Here is a 23,004-nt window from a genome sequence, read left to right as displayed (position 1 = left end):
GGTAATGGACTGGAGGGGTCCTATGCCATTTTTTTCAATTACTTTTATCTGTATTGCCGGGACTAACAATTCATTAGAGCTGCGAGTACTTTTAAATTACTTTTTTCCTTTAGAAATGTCATTTTGTACAGGGACTGTTCTAAACACGGAAAAAATGTGCCAGTTTATAGGCATACTATAGACACCCCCCAGATATGAAATTTAAAGGAATATTTCACTTTTATTCTTTCACTTCCAGCATTATTAAAATCATTGCTCCCGAAAAAACGTCAGTTTTTAAAACTTTTTTTTGCATTGATACATGTCCCCTGGGCAGGACCCAGGTCCCCAAACACTTTTCATGACAATAACTTGCATATAAACCCTTAAAATGAGCACTTTTGATATTTCACATTTGTGCCCCATAGACTTTAAGGGTGTTCGCGTGTTCAAACCAATTTTTTACCTGTTCGCATGTTCTGCTGCGAACCGAACCGGGGGTTGTTCGGTTCATTCCTGGTTTCCTCAATGAACTGTATCTCCCCAGTGCCGGCAGCACTCATGCAGCCCCAGACCATAACACTCCCACAACCGTGCTTGACTATAGGCAAGACACACTTGTATTTGTACTCCTCACCTGGTTGCCGCCACACACGCTTGACACCATCTGAACTAAATAAGTTTATCTTGGTCTCATCCGACCACAGGACATAGTTCCAGTAATCCATGTCCTTATTCTGCTTGTCTTCAGCAAACTGTTTGTGGGCTTTCTTGTGCACCATCTTTAGAAGAAGCTTCCTTCTGGGATGACAGCCATGCAGACCAATTTGATGCAGTGTGCGGCATATGGTCTGAGCACTGACAGGCTGACCCCCCCCCCACTTCTTCAACCTCTTCAGAAATACGGTCAACACTCATATGTCTATTTCCCAAATACAACCTCTGGATATGAAGATGAGCACGTCCACTCAGCTTCTTTGGTCGACCATGGGGAGGCCTGTTCTAAGTGGAACATGTCCTGTTAAACTGCTGTATGGTCTCGGCCACTTTGCTGCAGCTCAGTTTCAGGGTGTTGGCAATCTTCTTATAGCCTAGGCCATCTTTATATGAAGCGACAATACTTTTTTTCAGATCATCAGAGAGTTCTTTGCTATGAGGTGCCATGTTGAACTACCAGTGACCAGTGTGAGAGAGTGAGAGCGATCACACCAAATTCAACACACCTGCTCCCCATTTACACCTTAGACCTTGTAGCACTAGCGAGTTACATGACATTTTCACTTAGCAGTGTACTCACTTTTGTTGCCAGTGGTTATGTGTTGAGTTATTTTGAAGGGACAGCAAATTTACACTGTTATACAAGCTATACACTTACTACTTTACATTGTAGCAAAGTGTAATTTCTTTAGTGTTGTCATATGAAAATATATAATAAAATATTTACAAAAATGTGAGGGGTGTACTCTTTTGTGAGATACTGTATATATATCTATATATTATATATCTATATATAGCTAGATATCTATCTATCTATCTATCTATATATATATATATATATATATATATATATATATATATATATATATATATATATATATATATATATATATATATATATATATATATAGGGAAAAGGAAGAGCTAAGTAAGGCAAGGGATTAACAACGCACCTCATCCCAATTGTAACAGATAGGAAGGAACGGAAGGAGAAGGGCGGGACTGTTACGGTGCTAGTAATAGTTAGAAAAAAGTATATAGATGTTTAGATAAAAAAGAATATTTTATTAAATGTAGTAAAAGCGATCAAGAGAATACAAAAAGATCAAATTTAACAATATACATATATTGGCTGGCATACAGAGCAATATATAAAATCCAACAATTAGTTTGAATAACCATATTCTTGGCAGTTCAGATGGAAAATTCCCGACATGTTTCGCCTATTGTTAGGCTTCTTCAGGGGAGCCAATAATTGGTGGAAGAGAAATTGTTTTGTTTAAAATACAGAAAAGGTTCACTATGAATAGAGAAAAACAAAACAGCATTAATGGAGACGGTCATATACAAAAGCACACTCTTAGTCCTCAGCATTGCCCAGGTGTCTCAAGGGACCAATCAATACAGAATAGAACAAATAGTATGTGTGTGTCATTGGAAAGTATAAATTAATAATACCTACCAATCTAAAACAGATGCGTCTAATCCCTAAGAAGAAGACCCCACCCGGGATTGGGAAGCGAACCGATCAGAGATAACCGCCAATGCGGTGACTGCAGGAGACAAAATAGGCGAACAGGCAAATCTAGTATTTTACCATTTTTACAAGGAGCTTGAAAAAGCTTCCATAGAAATTAGGGTAATTAATAGATTGAAAAAGTCCATTACAATAAGGAATAAATTCAAAACATACCTGTGCTGAGTTAGGTGTATCATGTGTTACACATGGGGAACTGGAAATTACACAGAAAAGGGTCCTTGAAATTATTTCTAGAAGCCCGTGAGTTGATCTTGATTGTAATGGGGTAAAGCACAAAAAGAAAAAAGAAAAATATTCAGATGTATAAAAAGAGCCCTAAAGCAGAGCAAGAGGAAGAAAGAAAAGGGAATTGGTTGGGCATTATGCTCAAAAAGTGGCTTTTAATCCATTAAAATAAATCTTGCTTACCAAAATCGCATAAAAATGCAGTCTCAATTGTAGCTGTGTTCTGCAAACAGCAACCCAAGCGTACCGCACAGCAGACAGCAATGGAGCCACACCATTCAGGTTCCGAGCGGAACCGCCAGAAAAAAAGGAAAGTGAATCTAGGGTATAAATGACCAAATTAAATTTAAATGAATTGGACAAAAAGGGAAGGAGAGAAGGTTGGAACAGCTACGTTGTCTGCGTGGACAAACTCCGCACTTGTTCTATAAACTGACCTTACGGCGATGTCGACTCACAAGGGCTCGGCAGGGCGGACAGACCTGCAGTGTTGGCGAACGCCTTTTTATCTCCCTCATCATCCGGCGTCTAATTGGCGACGTCGGATGTGAGCGGACAGTGGATGCGGAGCAGCGCATGCGCGCGCACCCGCGTCACACAAAAGGCCTACAGTCCCCATAATGCCCGGCGGCGGCGTCTCCGTAACCAAGGAGACCGGGACGCCGCGACAGGCAATAACGGGGAACATGGGAGAGACACTCAAGAGGGCTCAAAAGAGCCCTGTGAAGACTGTCAATCCAGGGACCCAGTGTGGCGAATGCGCTCGCCCAGCAGCCCGCATATTGACAGGTCCAGCTCCCACATAGCTGGACCTGTGTGTCCATGCAGGCACCCATAATAGGCGGAAACAAAGTGATCGGACGCGCCCCCCCCCACAAGGAAGGCAACCTAGAAACAAATGACTAGGGGGAAACATCGAGACAATATATGACACTGAAAACAGTGTGGATTGGTCTAAATGGTTGACAACCAGAAAATGGTTTTGTGGTCTAAGTTGAACTAAATCCCTTGAGACATATGGACCAAAGTAGGAAGGAAGAACTGTGCCTGTCGGCCGACTCCATACGGATTCATAGATGTACAATGAAACAATAAACAAGTTATAATAGTGAATTTGAACAGATTCATACGACAAAGCGTTAATGAGGACAGCTACCTTATACATGAAGCATAAACAAAAAATCAATAATGTTTAAAGTGTAAAATGAAAAAATGAAGAAAGAAGCAGGTGGAATTTTTACATGAACTAAAATAGAAAAATAAAGTTTTTAGATAAAGATAAAGAAAACCGACAATTGTTAAGTAGATCAATAAGGTTGTTATTTTAGACTGAAAACAAAAACTGAAATGTAGCCGGAATAAATGACACATAGCAACAGAAAAACAATAAACAGAAAATAAATAAAAGTAAAAATAAAAATAAATATAAATATAAAAATAATAAAAAAAAAAAAAAAAAAAAAAAAAAAAAAAGGTGTGAAATGTGAAATGTGAAAATATTGACAATTTTGCAGAGAGTGGGTAGCCCTAGTTTCAAAGGAGCGGGCCCCCCATGGAAAATTCCATGGGTTCAGGATTAAACATATTAGTTATTGAGGGGTATGAGGAAGTAATAGTATTTAGAGAAAGTGTTTGAATGTAATGTATTCATTTAAACCTGGATGCTTAGTGGCTTCTAAGGTATATATCCATTGGGTTTCCAATTGAAGTAAACGCGTGTCTATTTCACCACCCCGGGCATGAATGGGCACATGTTCCAGAGCTGCGAAATATACACCGTTGGAATCAAAATTGTGGGAATTGCCTATATGTCTGTTTAATGCTGTAGTGCATAATCGTTTAGATAAAGGCAGCATGTGATCTCTGATTCTTTTATAGAATGGACGCTTGGTCTTTCCAATGTAGAAACATCCACAAGGGCAATTGGCAATATAGACAATCCCCACAGTTTTACAAGTAACACAATGTCCAATGGTGCGAACAGAACCATTAGGCAGTGTGATTTGTGATGATCCTGAAATAAAGCGACAAATATCGCAGTGGCCACAAGGATAGGTGCCAGTGCGATTGGGTTTGACAGGTCGGTGGGTATTAAAGTGACTTGTGACTAGTCGGTCTCTCATGGACTGGGATCTGCGGTATGTCAATTGGGGAAAAGGCTTGATGTATTTATGAATAATTGGGTCGGCCGTTAGTAAGGGCCAATATTTGTCAAGAATTGCTTTCATTTGATGATGTTGACGTGAATACTGTGTTATGATGCGTATGGGTGCATGGGAGGTAGGTTTGGGTTTGGGATAAATTAAATGGCTTCTGTTCAATTTAGATACTTTATTGTAGGTGCGTTTTAGTAATGATTTACTGTATCCACGTTGACAGAGTCGTGTGGTGAGATCCCGTGCAGCTAATTCAAAATCCACGTCTTGAGAACAGTTGCGACGTAAACGAAGGTACTGGCTGTACGGAATGCTGTCTATGAGTGATCTAGGGTGAGCACTTTCCGCATGAAGGATAGTGTTCCCCGCAGAGGGTTTACGGTATAGGGCTGAGTCAATAACACCATTTTTGTCCAATTTGATGTGTATATCCAGAAAATTAATCTGGGTCTGACTGAATTCCATCGTGAATTTGAGATTAAATTGATTGGTAGATAAGTTGTCAAAGAATTCATGTAATTCATCAAGGGAACCAGTCCATAGTAACAAAATGTCATCAATATAACGGTGCCAACCCAAGATGAACTGGCACCAATCCCGGGATTGGTCATCTGAGAAAATATGTCGCTCCCACCCCCCCAGGTACAGATTGGCGTAGGTAGGGGCACATTTGGTGCCCATAGCTACGCCCTGCACCTGGAGGTAGTGGGAGCGATCAAACATGAAATAATTGTGCGTGAGAATGAACTCTAAAAGTTGAAGCACAAATTTGTCATAATTCTGCGAAATAGAACCACGTTCCCGAAGGAAGGAGTGCATGACTTGGATGCCTATTGAGTGTGGGATGGAATTGTAAAGACACTCAACATCCAAGGCCACTAGCCATGTATCTGGGGGAAGTTGTTTCCCATCTAAAATCCGTAATAGATCGATGGTGTCCTTTACATAGGATGGCAAAGATAGTACATGTGGAAAAAGGTGCTTGTCAATGAGAGCACTGGCGTTCTCAGTCAGACATTGGCAACCTGATACTATAGGTCGACCCGGTGGATTAACCAGGGATTTATGCAATTTCGGTAACGAATAAAATGTGGGGGTCTGTGGGTTTTTCACATTTAGGTACTTCCATGTATTGAGATCTATGGTGCCGTGTCGGTATGCTTGAAAGATGAGATGGTAATACTTGGTGGTAGAATTCTCAATGATAAGTTGAGATATTGGACGATACCAGTCCCTATTATTAAGGATGTCAAGGCACATTTTCCTATATGCCCCTACATCCATAATACATACATTACCTCCCTTGTCAGCGAATTTAATGATTATATCAGGATTATTCTGAAGGTTTTGAAGTGCCTGTCGATATTTAAACGGTAGATTGTGGGGTTCTTGTGTTTTCAAATTTAGATGCTTAACTTCAAGAGTTAATTGGCTCACAAAAGCCCAAATATTTGGATTGCTTTGAAGCAAGGGAAATGTTTTTGATTTGGGTTTAAACATAGCCGGAGCAGGAAATAATACTCCCTGAGCTGATACACGAGGGGTAATTAGCTCTGAAGACTGTTCAACATCTGTATTTCCCTCGTCCCATAGTGACATCAGGTCTTCCATGGCCCGAAGTTCACTGGACGATGGCTCTACAGGGGTGGTACTAGAATCAGTTGTGTGTTCAGTTTTGTCATAAAGTGCCTTAAAGAGGAGACGTCTGGCAAAAAGATGTATATCTTTTACAAATTGGAATTTGTCTAAATCAGTAGATGGGCAAAAAGATAAACCAAATTTCAAAACTTCAATTTGTTCCTTGGTTAAGGAGACCGAGGATAGGTTCACAACCTCGAGATTCAGTGCGTTTGTGTGTGGGGTAGTGAGGGTGGGTGTGTTTTGGGTTCCGGAGTCTGAACTAAAAAAATAGGTGCGATGCGGGGATCCGAGGGTTGTGAGTGAGGTGGAAACATAGAAGACAGTGCAGGTTCACTGGCTCTCCTCGATGAGAGTCCAGAGTGGGTAGGAGCTGGATGTGAACTAGGTGCAGGAGTGCTGGGTACATGGTGGCTAGAGGGGTCTAATGAATTGGTTGGGCGTGAAAGGGTGTTAGGCATAGGGGTGGAAACTTGTGTGCGATGTGCCTTAAGTGAAGCCGCAGTGAATTGGTGTACCGTTTCAGTGGATCTAGGTGACGAAGCTGTGGACGTATCCAGACGGTCTCCCTTCCTTTTCTTAGGAATCCTGTCCTGGGTTAAATCTCGATAGGATGTAGAGGTACTGGAAGAGAAGGAGACAGCATTAGGTATCAAGGTATCTGTTTGAGGGACATTTGAAGTAAAAGGTTTTCTTTTGGGAGTAGTTTGATTAGGATTTTGCCATTTGTAGGCAAAGTGGTTTTCATATGCCAATTTATCTCTGAGAAATTTATTTTCCTTAGCGCTTATAATATTGCGTATATATTGTTCAAGATAAGAACGTAAATTATTTTCGCGCTGTGTAAAACGAATGGGATTTTGTAATGAATTGTTATCCTCGTACCAAGAGGCAATCTGAGTATCAAGTTGTTCCAGTTCAAGTGTGTATTGGTCAATCAATATTGACATCATTTGAAAAGAGCAAGATTGAAGATTGCTCTCCCAAGAATTCTTAAGTGAATCACTAATCTTATTCATATTGGGAAAAATTTGAATTCTCAAACCCCATGGAACCACTTGATACTCAACATACCTTTCAAAGAAGACTTTGTGCCAATAAGTTCTAGCTTTTCGTTCCAACAGGCGTTGTAAGCGCATAAAAGATTGATTTAGCTCAGCATCTGTGATGTTAGCATCTTTTCTGGAGGCCTGGACTTTGTTCATAAGACCATCCCATGCATTTCCACAAAACGCAGTCATAATTGGACAAACGGAAAATAAATAAACAAAACAAGAGGGAAAAGGAAGAAATGTGGTTTCGGCTACAGGCTTAATTACATGTAGTAAGTTGATATAATAAGCTAGTTGACTGATAACTGAATAGCCAGTTCAATTATCGTGACTAAGCATCTAATTTTTAAGAATAAGATTAGGAAATTTGAAAAAAGTTAATAGTACGGATCAGACAGTTAGTGTATATAAGAGAGAAAAAACCTCAAAAGCCTTGCCTATAAGAAAGGTGTGTTTTAGACACCAAAAGTTTTGTATAGGGAAAAGGAAGAGCTAAGTAAGGCAAGGGATTAACAACGCACCTCATCCCAATTGTAACAGATAGGAAGGAACGGAAGGAGAAGGGCGGGACTGTTACGGTGCTAGTAATAGTTAGAAAAAAGTATATAGATGTTTAGATAAAAAAGAATATTTTATTAAATGTAGTAAAAGCGATCAAGAGAATACAAAAAGATCAAATTTAACAATATACATATATTGGCTGGCATACAGAGCAATATATAAAATCCAACAATTAGTTTGAATAACCATATTCTTGGCAGTTCAGATGGAAAATTCCCGACATGTTTCGCCTATTGTTAGGCTTCTTCAGGGGAGCCAATAATTGGTGGAAGAGAAATTGTTTTGTTTAAAATACAGAAAAGGTTCACTATGAATAGAGAAAAACAAAACAGCATTAATGGAGACGGTCATATACAAAAGCACACTCTTAGTCCTCAGCATTGCCCAGGTGTCTCAAGGGACCAATCAATACAGAATAGAACAAATAGTATGTGTGTGTCATTGGAAAGTATAAATTAATAATACCTACCAATCTAAAACAGATGCGTCTAATCCCTAAGAAGAAGACCCCACCCGGGATTGGGAAGCGAACCGATCAGAGATAACCGCCAATGCGGTGACTGCAGGAGACAAAATAGGCGAACAGGCAAATCTAGTATTTTACCATTTTTACAAGGAGCTTGAAAAAGCTTCCATAGAAATTAGGGTAATTAATAGATTGAAAAAGTCCATTACAATAAGGAATAAATTCAAAACATACCTGTGCTGAGTTAGGTGTATCATGTGTTACACATGGGGAACTGGAAATTACACAGAAAAGGGTCCTTGAAATTATTTCTAGAAGCCCGTGAGTTGATCTTGATTATAATGGGGTAAAGCACAAAAAGAAAAAAGAAAAATATTCAGATGTATAAAAAGAGCCCTAAAGCAGAGCAAGAGGAAGAAAGAAAAGGGAATTGGTTGGGCATTATGCTCAAAAAGTGGCTTTTAATCCATTAAAATAAATCTTGCTTACCAAAATCGCATAAAAATGCAGTCTCAATTGTAGCTGTGTTCTGCAAACAGCAACCCAAGCGTACCGCACAGCAGACAGCAATGGAGCCACGTATATATATATACGTTATGACAGTACGGTTCCCTGTCATGGTGTATGTCATCCAGGCTTCTCAACAAGGCAGGTTGAGGGGCTCCAGGATGTTTGTGTAATTTAGAGAAAAACATTTTTTTGAGTTTATTCTGTGGTTGGTAATATCCAGTTTGAGACCTGGAGCCTGGAGATTTCATATCACTCTGGGTAGGAGGAAATCTCCAGTCCTGGGACCAGGAATTGGAAACAGCCAGCACACTGATTATGCAGATGTATGTGCAGAGAGATTATGTAGGTGTGTGCAGAGAGATTATGCAGGTGTGTATGGGTCTTTTAGTAGAGACAGGACCATGGTTCTGGGCTCCACTCTCCTGTGGAGTAAATGTGGGTGTAAGGGAGCAGCCACGAGTGTTTGTGTCTAGTTTTAGCAGAGCAGCAGGAAGCTGGAAAAAGCATGCTTAATGTGGTACAGTGATAACACAGCTGGCATGGACTCTACTCACTGGTGAACTCTACACTTAGGCTAAACAACCCCCAAACATTACAGTGCGTATATACAGGCAGAATATTTGTGTGTTTGTGTGTATGTGTATACTCATTTAATATGGCAGTTTGGCTAGTCGTGTTCTGTGAATAAGGGAATATGGTCACAGGGAGTTGCTTTACTAAAGGATTAGAGCACATTATGCTAGCACAGGTATTTTTAATCTAGGAAGGGTATTGTCATTTGGCATATTTGAATGTAATAATTAAAAATGAACAAAGAATACAAGTATATAAGTGATATACTGGGGAATCTTTGCTATGCAACATCCCAATATTATTTGAAAAACAAAACATTTTGAAAGCAATGGGATTTTACTGGCATGACCCTTCAGTGAGAACCAAGAACCATTATATATACAATATAAACAATCATGAAGATATATTACTGTGAAAAACCATTAGTGACTTAGAAGTAGCCTCATGCTCGCTGGATAGCTTCATCTAGAGCTGGGTGCTGCAGCAATAAAAAGACAAACAAGAATATGACTATACAAACATAGTGCAGGCTCAAATAGAATCTGCTTGGTGAAAATGATCAAAATACACAAGTGTATGTCTAATGCCGCATACACACGACTGGACTTTCCGGCAGACTAGGTCCGACGGGATCAGTCTGTTGGACAAAATCCGATTGTGTGTGGGCTAGTCCGATCGTTTTTCTGGAAAAAAATCAGATGGACCTAGAAATAGAACATGTTTCAAATCTATCTGACGGACTCAATTCCGACGGACTAAAAATCGGGAAAACAGCTTGTCTGTGTGCTAGTCCGACGGACCAAATATGATGCAAGGACAGTTATTGGCTACTGGCTATTGAATTTCCTTGCTTAGTCCCGTCTTACATCATCCCGTTCAAAACAAACAGACTTTTGAATGGACTTAGTCCGTTCGTGTGTGGCCAAGTCCATCAGACCTCCGCCGAAAGTCCGTCGTAAAGACCGTCGGACCTAGTCCATTGAAAAGTCTGGTCGATTCTACATGGTATAAATACCACTCACATATATAAAATGAGAGCACTTAGAAATCAGAAAAATGCGGACAATCCAGTGATGCAGCAATAGACTATATGTAAAGAAGAAGGTGTAATTTTAGGCATATGTAATAAAATTTATAATTTTAAAAATTGTATCTGTGTCAATAAACAAAGGGTCATGCCCGTTGCTCTCATAGTTTTTTTTGTTTGTTTTGCAAACAGGTGTAAAGAAAATTGTAAAAAAAAAAGATTTTCTTTGCTTGCACACAAAAGGATGATAAAAATCATTCCTTAAGGAAAAATGTATTTGCCCTGTGAAAATTCAATGTAAGTGAACATAGTATAGAAAAAAATCTTGCGCTAAATATAGTTAAGACTGCTGCACTTTTAATACTCTTTGAATATGAGGAGGTGAAGATACAGTGCTCAAAATATAAAAGATATGCACTGTCTCATGTGACTCAATAAAGTGGAGTATTGTGAACAAACACAAAAATTACCATGATGTGATTAAACGAACATAATAACATAATGTGAAACCAAATTCATCAGAAAATTATTGTTCAAAAAATAAAGTTCAAAATAAAAGTTCAATATCCCACTCCAAGTTGAGACCATGTGGTCGGAAACTACACAGGTCAAAAATGCAACGGGCTTCTGCGCCAATGTAGATCCCAATCCCAATTACCTCCAATGATGAAGTATTTTTCTTATGGCAATAGGCAAAATGTTTAGAGAGACTATGTTTATCGAATCCTTTTCTTATGTTGGCCAGGTGTTCCCCAATATACACATTAAGTGCTCTGGTGGTCCTGCCAACATATTGGAATCTACATGTACACCTCAGGAGGTAAATCACTCCCTTGCTGCTACATGTGATAAAGTCTTTTATTTTGTATTTTTTCTGTGTGTGAGTTGATATAAAAGAAGTGGTGTGCAAAGTTTTTTTTCTTATAATTCCTGCATACCTTACACCTTCTACAGGGAATGAAACCAGTAAGATTCAAAAACATCTTAGATTTGGGAGACAAATCAAAGATATTGGGGACTAAAATATTTCAAAAAATCTGAGATTTTTGAAAAATTACTTTAGGTTGATCTGGAAGCACTGGTCCCAGTATTCTATTCCTCTTCAGAATTTTCCAATGCTTTTTTAATAACCTATTTATCCAGTGATATTGAGTGGAAAAGGTAGTCAAGAATGCTCCATCAAAACCATTATCAGCTCTGTTTGATTTAGCTTGAGAGAATCGAATTCCAACACTTTTCCCATCTCCAGTTCCAAACGTATAGCCCTTCTGAAGAAACCTCTCTTTTAACATATTAGCTTGGGTCACATAATCCTCCTGTTTAGAATAGTTGCGGCAAATCTGAAAATCTCAGCCAGGTTGGATGATGAAAACTGTCCTGGGGTATAAAACCATTTCTATCAGTACTGTAAAGTGTGTTCTAGTGAAAAGCTGGTTCCCTTCCTTAAAAATGACTACCGTATATACTCGAGTATAGGCCGACCCGAATATAAGCCGAGGCCCCCAATTTACCCCCAAAAAAACTGGCAAACTTATTGACTCGTGTATAAGCCGAGGGTGAGACATGCCTGTCCATCCCTGTGTGTGTGTCCGTCCATCCCTGTGTGTCCGTCCATCCCTGTGTGTCCGTCCATCCCTGTGTGTCCGTCCATCCCTGTGTGTCCGTCCATCCATCCCTGTGTGTGTGTGTCCATCCATCCATCCATCCCTGTGTGTGTGTGTCTCCATCCATCCATCCATCCATCCCTGTGTGTGTGTGTCTCCATCCATCCATCCATCCATCCCTGTGTGTGTGTGTCTCCATCCATCCATCCATCCATCCCTGTGTGTGTCTCCATCCATCCGTGTGTGTGTGTGTGTGTGTGTGTGTGTGTGTGTGTGTGTGTGTGTGTGTGTGTGTGTGTCCAGCCTACCTTTGTCCCGAGCCTCCGTCCCGTGCCTTGCCTCCTTGCCTCCGTCCCGTGCCGTGCCTTGCCTTGCATCCGTCCCGTGTCGTGCCTTGCCTTGCCCCCGTCCCGTCCCGTCCCGTGCCGTGCCGTGCCTTGCCTTGCCTCCGTCCCGTGCCCTCTTCGTCGGCGGCCATTGTAAAATTCAAAAGCTGCGCCGCCGCCTTCGCCTGTGATAGGCGGAACACTGAATTTCCCAGCAGCCTGTGTTCCGCCTATCACAGACGTCGTATCATCCTCGTCCGTAGTACGAGGATGATACGATGTCCGTGATAGGCGGAACACAGGCTGCTGGGAAATTCAGTGTTCCGCCTATCACAGGCGAAGGCGGAGCCGGAGGCGCGGCTTTTGAATAGAATGGCCGCTGTCTGTCTGCTCGACACGCTGATCGAGCGGGCAGACAGCGATGACTCGAGTATAAGCCGAGGGGGGCACTTTCAGCCTCAAAAAAGAGGCTGAAAATCTCGGCTTATACTCGAGTATATACGGTAAATCAAGAAAATAAATAGCTGAATAACTAAATTCATGGTGAAATTAATTCCCCCCCCCCCCCCCGCGCTCATTGAAATTCAAATGGGACATAAAAATATTCAAAGATTCTGATTCAGATGTACAGTGTCTGTTCCTTCCACAGCAACATAAACAAATTAGTGAGGCTGGGAGCAAGTTTAGCTCCCATGGCAATGCCTGCACACTGTAGGTAAAATTCCCCTCCAAAGAAAAAATAATTGTGTTCCATACCAAACTTTAATAGTTCTAATATGAACTCTCTTTGGATCAGGGGAATTTTTCCATCTACATCCAGAAATTTTCTTTCATGTGGTATGATTGTGTAAAGGGATGAAACATCTGCTGTCACCAGCAGTGCTTCTCCCTCTAGCCTCATCTATGCTAAGTTAATGATCATATGTGTAATGTCTCTCAGGTATGCTGGTGTATTTTTAACCAAAGGCTGTAGAAAAAAAAAACCTACATGTTTACCTATGCGTGCAGTCAACTAATCAATCCCACTTACTATCAGTCTTCCCAGAGGTTTATTCTGACACTTATGTATTTTAGGGAGATAATAGATAGCCGGAGTCTGTGGTGCCAGGGGTACTAAAAATTCTTTCCCTTTTTTTTGTCCAGGATATGGCTAATAAACCCTTCCCTTATAATCCTGTCTAGCTTCCTTTTAAAGACATGGTCTTTGTTTAAGATTTTCATATGTATTCCTGGCAGATAGTAAACAATTAATTTCTTCTAAAGAAGAACCAAACACCCCCCCCCTCCATCAGCTGGATTTACAATCAATTGCTTTTGATTACACAGGGATTGTATGCCCAACTGTACATTACCATCCAGTTTAAAATTAAACTGACTAGCCTCCAAATCCTTCAAAACTAGATTTTTTAAAACCTCTAAATCCGGTCCAGGATTTCCCAGGGTTTAAATAAGGAAGCATTTATTAATCCTGTATGGATAATTTCACCTGTTTTTCTAACACTACAGTTTCTTTTCCCTGGTTTGGTCAAAAATATACATTTAATACTCAATTTCCTCATAAACTTCTGTACATCAATGAAAGTTTGAAACGTATTCAAAGGTTTCTTTGGGGCAAATTTTAGTCCTTTACTCAGGACAAATTTTTCAGACTCATTGAGTTCCACTCCACTTAAATTAAAAATTCCTTCACAGTTTAACATTATTTTTTTTAATTGTTTCTTCCTCCTGGCCCCTGCACCCCCTCTTCTGTTTCTTCCTTGCTTTAAGCCTGGACCCTGGTCAACATGGTTATCTAATTAACTTCTGGGGTCACAGCTGGTTTAAAATCAGTGCTGGAAGTCTCTGCTCTATCCTCCATACTATACTCTATACTTGTTGATGATCTCTTGTTTGGATTACCCTCTCTATTGCCTAAATGTATCCTAGTTGCTGTAGTTGCTGTAATGCATTATTTTAGCTTTAAATAAACCATTTTTTTCTAAAACTAAACAATATTTTTTAGTTTTTGCTATAATAAATATCCCCAAATAAAAAAGAAAAAAAGAAAAATGAATGTCTTCCTCAGTTTAGGTATTCTTCTACATATCAGTGGTAAAAAAAAAATCGCAATAAGCGTATATAGATTTGTTTGCGCAAAAGTTATAGGGTCTACAAATGGGAAAGATTTATGGCATTTTTATTATTTATTTTTTTAACTATTAGAGGCGGGGATATGCAATTTTTATTGGGACTGTGACATTACGGTGGACAGATTGGACACTTTTGACACATTTTTGGGACCATTGACATTTATACAGCGATCAAAGCTATAAAAATTCACTGATTACTGTATAAATGTCACTGACAGGGAAGGGGTTAACACTAAGGGGCGATAAAGGATCAAATGTGTTCCATCACTTTGTTTCCTACTGTGGGGGGAGGGGATGGGAGTGACTAGAGGAGAAGCCAGATTGTTGTTCCTAGCAAGTAGGAACAGATGATCGCTCTCTCTTCTCCAGACAGAACTGGAATTTGTGTGTTTATACACATGCCTGTTCTGTCTCCCACACCCATGATCGCACGTGGACGGTGGTCATCATGACTGCCAACCACCTGCATTGGCTCCCCCCGCCGTGCAGCGGATGCACGTGCACCTGCTCTAGCTGTTTAAAGGGCCGACGTACAGCTACAGCAATTTGCAGGAGAGTGGTTAATGAGGCAGGAATAGAGATTTTAGAATTCTTGGTAACAAAAAAAACAAAAAAGTTTCTTGACTGAGAAAATAAATTGGGGATATAAAAGATGAATTGGCCCCTTTTAATAAAGAGGAATCTTATCAAGTGTACAGACGGGAATTAAAATACATTTTAGCAATAGAGGAGGAAACACAAACAATTTAACCACTTCAGCCCCGGACCATTTTGCTGACTTAAGACCAGACCACTTTTTGCGATTCGGCACTGCGTTGCTTTAACTGACAATTGCGCGGTCGTGCGACGTGGTTCTCAAACAAAATTGACGTTCTTTTTTCCCCACAAATAGAGCTTTCTTTTGGTGGTATTTGATCACCCCTGTGTTTTTATTTTTTGCGCTATAAACAAAAATAGAGCGACAATTTTGAAAAAAACACATTATTTTTTACTTTTTGTCATAATAAATATCCCCCAAAAAACATTTTTCCCCTCAGTTTAGGCCGATACGTATTCTTCTACATATTTTTGGTAAAAAAAATCTCAATAAGTGATTATTGATTGGTTTGCGCAAAAGTTATAGCGTTTACACAATAGGGGATAGTTTTATGGCATTTTTATTAATATTTTTTTTTTTACTAGTGATTACTAGTGATGGCGGCGATCAGCGATTTTTATTGTAATTGCGACATTATGGCGGACACATTGGACATTTTTGACACATTTTTGGGACCATTGTAATTTATACAGCAATCACTGCTATACAAATGCAGTGATTCCTGTGTAAATGACACTGGCAGTGAAGGGGTTAACCAGTGGGTGGCAGTGTAGGGGGTTAAGTGTTCCTAGGGGCGTGTTACTAACTGTTGGGGGCTGGGCTTTCTTTTAGTGAACACTGATCTCTGCTCCAATCACATGGAGCAGAGATCAGCGTCACTTGTTGCTAGGCAGAACTGGGAGATGCTGTTTACAACAGCATCTCCTAGTTCAGCCACCCCATGAGATTATTGCGGCTATGCCCGCGGTGATCGAGTCCGTAGGACCCGCGACCGGACTCACGGGGGTCCTAACCGGTATGCTCGCGATGGCAGGGCGGCAAATTTAAAGGGACGTACAGGTATGCCCATTTGCCTGCCCATGCCATTTTGCCGACGTACATTGGCGTGCGCCGGTCAGCAAGTGGTTAAAAGAGGAAAAATATTTTTATATTAAACTAAATAAAGTGTTTAAATGGCAGGAGAAAATAGGAGAAAGGACAATAGAAATTGTATCCCTCCCTACCTCCCGTAAAGATGAAACTCTTCCCAACGCAGGAAGGCAAGATCAATCATGTCCCACATGATGTTAAGAGTGATAAAAGGGGAGAAAGTTCAAGGGTGCAAACACCCCTAAACAGAATGGTTACTTGGGTCAACACTATACACCTGTTTAAAGGAATCACACCCCATCAAGTGAAAGACATGGAGTAAGATTTCCATGTGGCACAAATAGAGGAGGTCCACCTAGACATAATAATCATCGAGGAGGGGGTCGTGGACAGTATTCCTCCCCTTATTATGGTGAGAAGAGTTCTTACCACATGTTCTTCCATAGAGATAACAGAAATGATTATCAAATCTCAGAGAGACAGGTCAACTACTCAGGGAGTTATAATGCACCGTCCAGTTTCTATGATTATGACACATCACATGTTTACATTTATAATCTCTTTGAGCCACTTACCCAATACAGGGTACACTGAAAATAGTGAAGATGATGATGAGGAAGACTATTTCCATAATGGAGAGAACCCAGGGGGTGCCCAATATGGGTCTGGCCTTTTAAGCAGTAAACCTATTTTTTTAGGACAGGGTCCAGGACAACAGCAAGTAGGAAACAGAAGAGGGGGAAGGAGGAGGAAACAATTCTAAAAAAAAGAAATTGTTAAACTGTGAAGGAATTTTTAATTTAAGTGCAGTGGAACTCAAAGATTCTGAAAAATTGGTCATGATTAAAGGACTAAAATTTGCCCCAAAGGAACCTTTGAATAGGTTTAAAACTTTAATTGATGTACAGAAGACTATGAGGAAATTGAGTATTAAACATAATTGTTTGTCCAAACCAGGGGAAAGAAATTAATAACTTACTATCTTACAGGAAAATGTATGAAATCTTGAAAAGAGACCCCCTCTTTGGCTTTAAAAAGAAGCTAGACAGGATTATAGGGACAGGGTTTGTTAGCCATATCCTGGACAAAAATGAGAAAGCATTTTTAATACCCCTGGCACTACGAACCATGACTATCTCCATAAAATACATAAGTGTCAGAATAAACCTCCTGGGAGACCGATAGTAAGTGGGATTGATTCATTGACTGCATGCATATATTTTTCTACAGCCTCTGGTTAAAAAATACACCAGCATACCTGAGAGAAACTACAGATGAGGCTAGAGAGAGAAGCAACACAATACACAATCGTACCACATGAAAAAGAATATGAAGCGGCTAAACATTTTCTGAAAGTAGATGGGAAAATTCCTCTGATCCAAAGAGAGTTGTGGTAGTACGGAATCTCCAATCCTGGGACCGGGTTTTGGGAACAGCCAGAAGTCTGGCTGCATGATTGCACAGGTGGGTCTTGGGCTTAAAACAAAGCCAACACCATGGTTCTGGGCTCCACCCTCCCGAGGAGTCCAGGCGTGTAAGGGAGAAGAAGTGTGCATGTCTGCACAGGTCGGTCTGTCAGAGCAGACAGAGGGTCCAAGCTTGTGGGCTGAAAGAGAAGCTGTTAAAGAGTGCTGAGGTACTGGGTGTACAGGAACTCTGTTAAAGAGCCAAGAGGGCTGCAGCAGAAGTCTGAGCAGCAGTGCTGCTAAAGAGAGCCAGGTGGCTTGGTATTTTTGGTTCTACATACATTACTGCTGTGGAAAGCTGAAACCCCTGTGTGGGCAACTATTTTGTTATCTGACTTTTCTTTCTTTAATAAAAGTGGGCCTACGAGCCCTTAAACGACATCTGGTGTGGATCCAGCTCACTGGTAAGCTCTACCTTTAAGCTAAAATAACCCCCAAATATCACAGAGTTCATATTAGAACTATTAAAGTTTGGTATGGAACACAATTGTTTTGACTTTGGAGGGGGATTTTACTTACAGCACACAGACACTGCCATGGGAGCTAAATTTTCTCCCAGCCTCGATAATTTGTTTATGGCGCTATGGGAGAAACAGACACTGTACATCAAGAGAGAAGAAAATGTACATTTTTGGTGTCGCTTCATTGATGATGCCTTCTTTATTTGGAAGGGTGACATAGAATCTTTGAATTATTTTATGTCCCATTTGAATTCCATTGAGTGGGAGATTAATGTCACCTATGAATGTAGTTATTCAGCTATTAATTTTCTTGATCTAGTCATTTTTAGGGAAGGGAACCATCTTCTCACTAGAACACACTTTAAAAATACTGACAGAAATGGTTTTATACCCCAGGACAGTTGCCATCATCTGACCTGACTTAGAGCTATCCCCAAATGACAGTTTTGCCGGATTCAACTGTTCTAAACTGGAGGATTATGTGACCCAAGCTAATATGTTAAAAGAGAGGTTTCCACAGAAGGGCTATTCTTGTGAAAGTTTGGAACTGAAGATGGGAAAAGTGTTATTTAGATCAGTGTGCCCTTTTGTCCTCTCAGGCTAAATCAAACCGAGCTGATAATGGTTTTGATTGAGCATTCTTGACCAACTTTTCCGCTCAATATCACTGGATAAATAGGTTATTAAAAAAGCATTGGATAATTCTCAAGGGGGGTAGAATATTAGGACCAGCCCTTCCAGATCTTTTGGATACAACCTAAACAACACAAAACAAACACAACTTCTATAACTCCTGCTATCAGCAACTTGAAACCCAATCCAGAATCCCAAGGTATCCATTGTGTAAATACTGACTTGACAGAAAAGGTGGATATAACAGAGGAACTTGGAATCATAAATTTGTCAAATCATTAGACATGTGCAGAGTAAAATATTTCGTTTCGGAATTTCGTTTTCGTCTGAAAACTTAATTTATTTAGTTACTCCCGAAATTCGTTTTTATTTATTTCGTTTTTCGTTCAAAAATTGCATTCGTCCGAAAATCCACATGAATTACGGTCGAATCTGTCTTGGAAGGCTTATGGTGTCTGTCGAATGTATAAAGAAGATTCGACGGAGCTAACTATATAGCATACTTTAGAACCCTATTAAAGTCTATGGGACTCCAACGTTCAAAATCTAAAGTGCTAATTTTAAAGGCTAATTTGCAAGTTACTGTCCTAAAAAGTGTTTGGGGACCCGGGTCCTGCCCCAGGGGACATGTATCAATGCAAAAAAAAGTTTTAAAAACGGCCGTTTTTTCGGGAGCAGTGATTTTAATAATGATTAAAGTGAAACAATAAAAGTGTAATATTCCTTTAAATTTCGTAGGGGGGGGTTGTCTATAGTATGCCTGTGAAGGGGCGCATGTTTCCCGTGCTTAGAATTGTCCCTGCACAAAGTGTCATTTATGCAGGAAAAAAAGTCCTTTAAAATCACTCGCAGCTATAATGAATTGTCGGCTCCCGTAATACAGAGAACACTCATTGAAAGTCATTGATAAAAAAATAAATAAATAAATAAATAAAAAAAAAAGCGTGGGGGTCCCCCAAATTCAATTACCAGGCCCTTCAGGTCTGGTATGGATATTAAGGAGAACCCTGCCTCAAATTTAAGAAAAAATTTGACGTGGGGTTCCCCCTAAATATCCATAACCAGACCCTTCAGGTCTGGTATGGATATTAAGGGGAACCCCGCGTCAAATGAAAAAAAAAATTGACGTGGGGTTCCCCCTAAAAATCCATACCAGACCCTTTATCCGAGCACGCAACCTGGCAGGCCGCAGGAAAAGAGGGGGGGACGAGAAAGCGGCCCCCCCTCCCTCCTGAACCGTACCAGGCCACATGCCCTCAACATTGGGAGGATGCTTTGGGGGTCCGTGACCCCTCAAAGCACCTTGTCCCCATGTTGATGAGGACAAGGGCTTCATCCCCACAACCCTGGCCGGTGGTTGTGGAGGTCTGCGGGCGGGGGGCTTATCAGAATCTGGAAGCCCCCTTTAACAAGGGGACCCCCAGATCCCGGCCCCCCCCCCTGTTTGAAATGGTAAGGGGGTACAAAAGTACCCCTACCATTTCACAAAGAAAGTGTAAAAAATGTTTAAATAAAACAAACACACTTTTTAAAAATTCCTTTATTAAAAATAAAAAAAGATTCCAGCGGTGGTAATCCACTCTTGCTATCCAGCGACGGACGGTCAGCTCTCCATCGATGTCTAATGTCATCCAGCGCAGCGCAGCATCCTTCTTCTGTCTCCGTGGAGGAGACACTACAGACTACTACCGGATTACCGCCGCTGGAATCTTTTTTTTATTTTTAATAAAGGAATTTTTCAAAAGTGTGTTTGTTTTATTTAACCATTTTTTACACTTTCTTTGTGAAATGGTAGGGGTACTTTTGTACCCCCTTACCATTTCAAACAGGGGGGGGCCGGGATCTGGGGGTCCCCTTGTTAAAGGGGGCTTCCAGATTCTGATAAGCCCCCCGCCCGCAGACCTCCACAACCACCGGCCAGGGTTGTGGGGATGAGGCCCTTGTCCTCATCAACATGGGGACAAGGTGCTTTGAGGGGTCACGGACCCCCAAAGCATCCTCCCAATGTTGAGGGCATGTGGCCTGGTACGGTTCAGGAGGGAGGGGGGGCCGCTCTCTCGTCCCCCCCTCTTTTCCTGCGGCCTGCCAGGTTGCGTGCTCGGATAAAGGGTCTGGTATGGATTTTTAGGGGGAACCCCATGTCAAATTTTTTTTAAATTTGATGCGGGGTTCCCCTTAATATCCATACCAGACCTGAAGGGTCTGGTTATGGATATTTAGGGGGAACCCCACGTCAAATTTTTTCTTAAATTTGAGGCAGGGTTCCCCTTAATATCCATACCAGACCTGAAGGGCCTGGAAATTGAATTTGGGGGACCCCCACGCTTTTTTTTTAATTTATTTATTTATTTTTTTATCAATGACTTTCAATGAGTGTTCTCTGTATTACGGGAGCCGACAATTCATTATAGCTGCGAGTGATTTTAAAGGACTTTTTTTCCTGCATAAATGACACTTTGTGCAGGGACAATTCTAAGCACGGGAAACATGCGCCCCTTCACAGGCATACTATAGACAACCCCCCCCTACGAAATTTAAAGGAATATTACACTTTTATTGTTTCACTTTAATCATTATTAAAATCACTGCTCCCGAAAAAACGGCCGTTTTTATAGAAAGAATATTACACTTGACTGCTGCCCTTCTGCTGTAGTAGTCCTTTATGAGTATAGGGACTGAGGTACAGTCTGCTAATCAAAACCTTCTAGTTCCACAAAGGTCCTTATAAGGACTGGTAAGGTATAGTGTACTACAGTACATAGGGTTGAGTGAGGTACAGTCTGCTATTCCTTAAGGAGTGGTATAGGTCCACAATATGTAGGGTTGAGGTGCAATACTGCTGACTGCTGCCCTATTCTGCAGCAGTCCTTTATCAATATAGGGACTGAGGTACAGTCTGCTAATCACAACCTACTAGTTCCACAAAGGTCCTTATGAGGACTGGTAAGGTATAGTGTACTACAGTACATAGGGTTGAGTGAGGTACAGTCTGCTATTCCTTAAGGACTGGTATAGGTCCACAATATATAGGGTTGAGGTGCACTACTGCTGACTGCTGCCCTATATTGCAGAAGTCCTTTATCAGTATAGGGACTGAGGTACAGTCTGCTAATCACAACCTACTAGTTCCACAAAGGTCCTTATAAGGACTGGTAAGGTATAGTGTACTACAGTACATAGGGTTGAGTGAGGTACAGTCTGCTATTCCTTAAGGACTGGTATAGGTCCACAATATATAGGGTTGAGGTGCACTACTGCTGACTGCTGCCCTATACTGCAGCAGTCCTTTATCAGTATAGGGACTGAGGTACAGTCTGCTAATCACAACCTACTAGTTGCACAAATGTCCTTATAAGGACTGGTAAGCTATAGTGTACTACAGTACATAGGGTTGAGTGAGGTACAGTCTGCTAATCCTTAAGGACTGGTATAGGTCCACAATATATAGGGTTGAGGTGCACTACTGCTGACTGCTGCCCTATTCTGCAGCAGTCCTTTATCAGTATAGGGACTGAGAGTTTTGTCACAGGGTCATTTAAAAAATGACAGGCAGAGGAAGAGGCAGGCCCTTCCGCAGGGTTGGTAGGGGTAGGGCAGGAGCAACAGGCTTGAGCCAAAGTGGGAAGTTGCAGAAGGTGCGTTCAATTACTTTAACCACCTCAATACAGTGCAGTTACACCCCCTTCCTGACCAGACCAATTTTCAGCTTTCAGCGCTCTCACAGTTTTAATGACAATTACTCAGTCATCCAACACTGTATCCATATGAAACTTGCGTGCTTTTTTCCACACAAATAGAGCTTTCTTTTAGTGGTATTTAATCACTAGTGGGTTTTTTATTTTTTGTGCTATAAATAAAATAAAACGTAAATTTTGTGAAAAAAATGCCTTTTTCTTTGTTTCGGTCATACATTTTTGCTAATTAGTAATTTTTCTTCATAAATTTTGGCCAAAATTTATACTGCTACATATCTTTGGTAAAAATAACCCACATTAGTATATATTATTTGGTCTTTGTGAAAGTTATAGAGTCTACAAACTATGGTGCCAATCACTGAAAATTGATCACTTCTGATCAGGCATTCAGTACATCAGGTGTACCTCATTTCTTGAGACTAGGGATGAGCCGAACACCCCCCTGTTCGGTTCGCACCAGAACCTGCGAACAGACCTAAACTTCGTGTGAACTTTAGAACCCTATTAAAGTCTATGGGACTCGAACGTTCACAATCTAAAGTGCTCATTTTAAAGGGTA

The 23,004-nt window shown here is 40.7% G+C and overlaps 2 long non-coding RNA genes across 2 annotated transcripts; both read right to left on the bottom strand.

Annotated features, from left to right (window-relative positions):
* Positions 1-1,740: 1,740 nt before the first annotated feature.
* LOC143997023 (uncharacterized) lies at positions 1,741-2,243 on the bottom strand. Its single transcript, XR_013277640.1, has 2 exons — positions 2,159-2,243; positions 1,741-1,996 (listed from the first exon to the last, which is right to left on the bottom strand). It is a non-coding gene; the product is annotated as an uncharacterized LOC143997023 (long non-coding RNA).
* Positions 2,244-7,919: 5,676 nt separating this feature from the next.
* LOC143998323 (uncharacterized) lies at positions 7,920-8,422 on the bottom strand. Its single transcript, XR_013277851.1, has 2 exons — positions 8,338-8,422; positions 7,920-8,175 (listed from the first exon to the last, which is right to left on the bottom strand). It is a non-coding gene; the product is annotated as an uncharacterized LOC143998323 (long non-coding RNA).
* Positions 8,423-23,004: the final 14,582 nt, after the last annotated feature.

The sequence above is a fragment of the Lithobates pipiens genome, unplaced genomic scaffold (genome assembly GCF_037356315.1).
Source record: "Lithobates pipiens isolate NorthernLeopardFrog02 unplaced genomic scaffold, aLitPip1_a1.2 Scaffold_19, whole genome shotgun sequence".
Classification (NCBI taxonomy): domain Eukaryota; kingdom Metazoa; phylum Chordata; class Amphibia; order Anura; family Ranidae; genus Lithobates; species Lithobates pipiens.
This window is presented reverse-complemented; position numbering and strand designations above follow the sequence as displayed.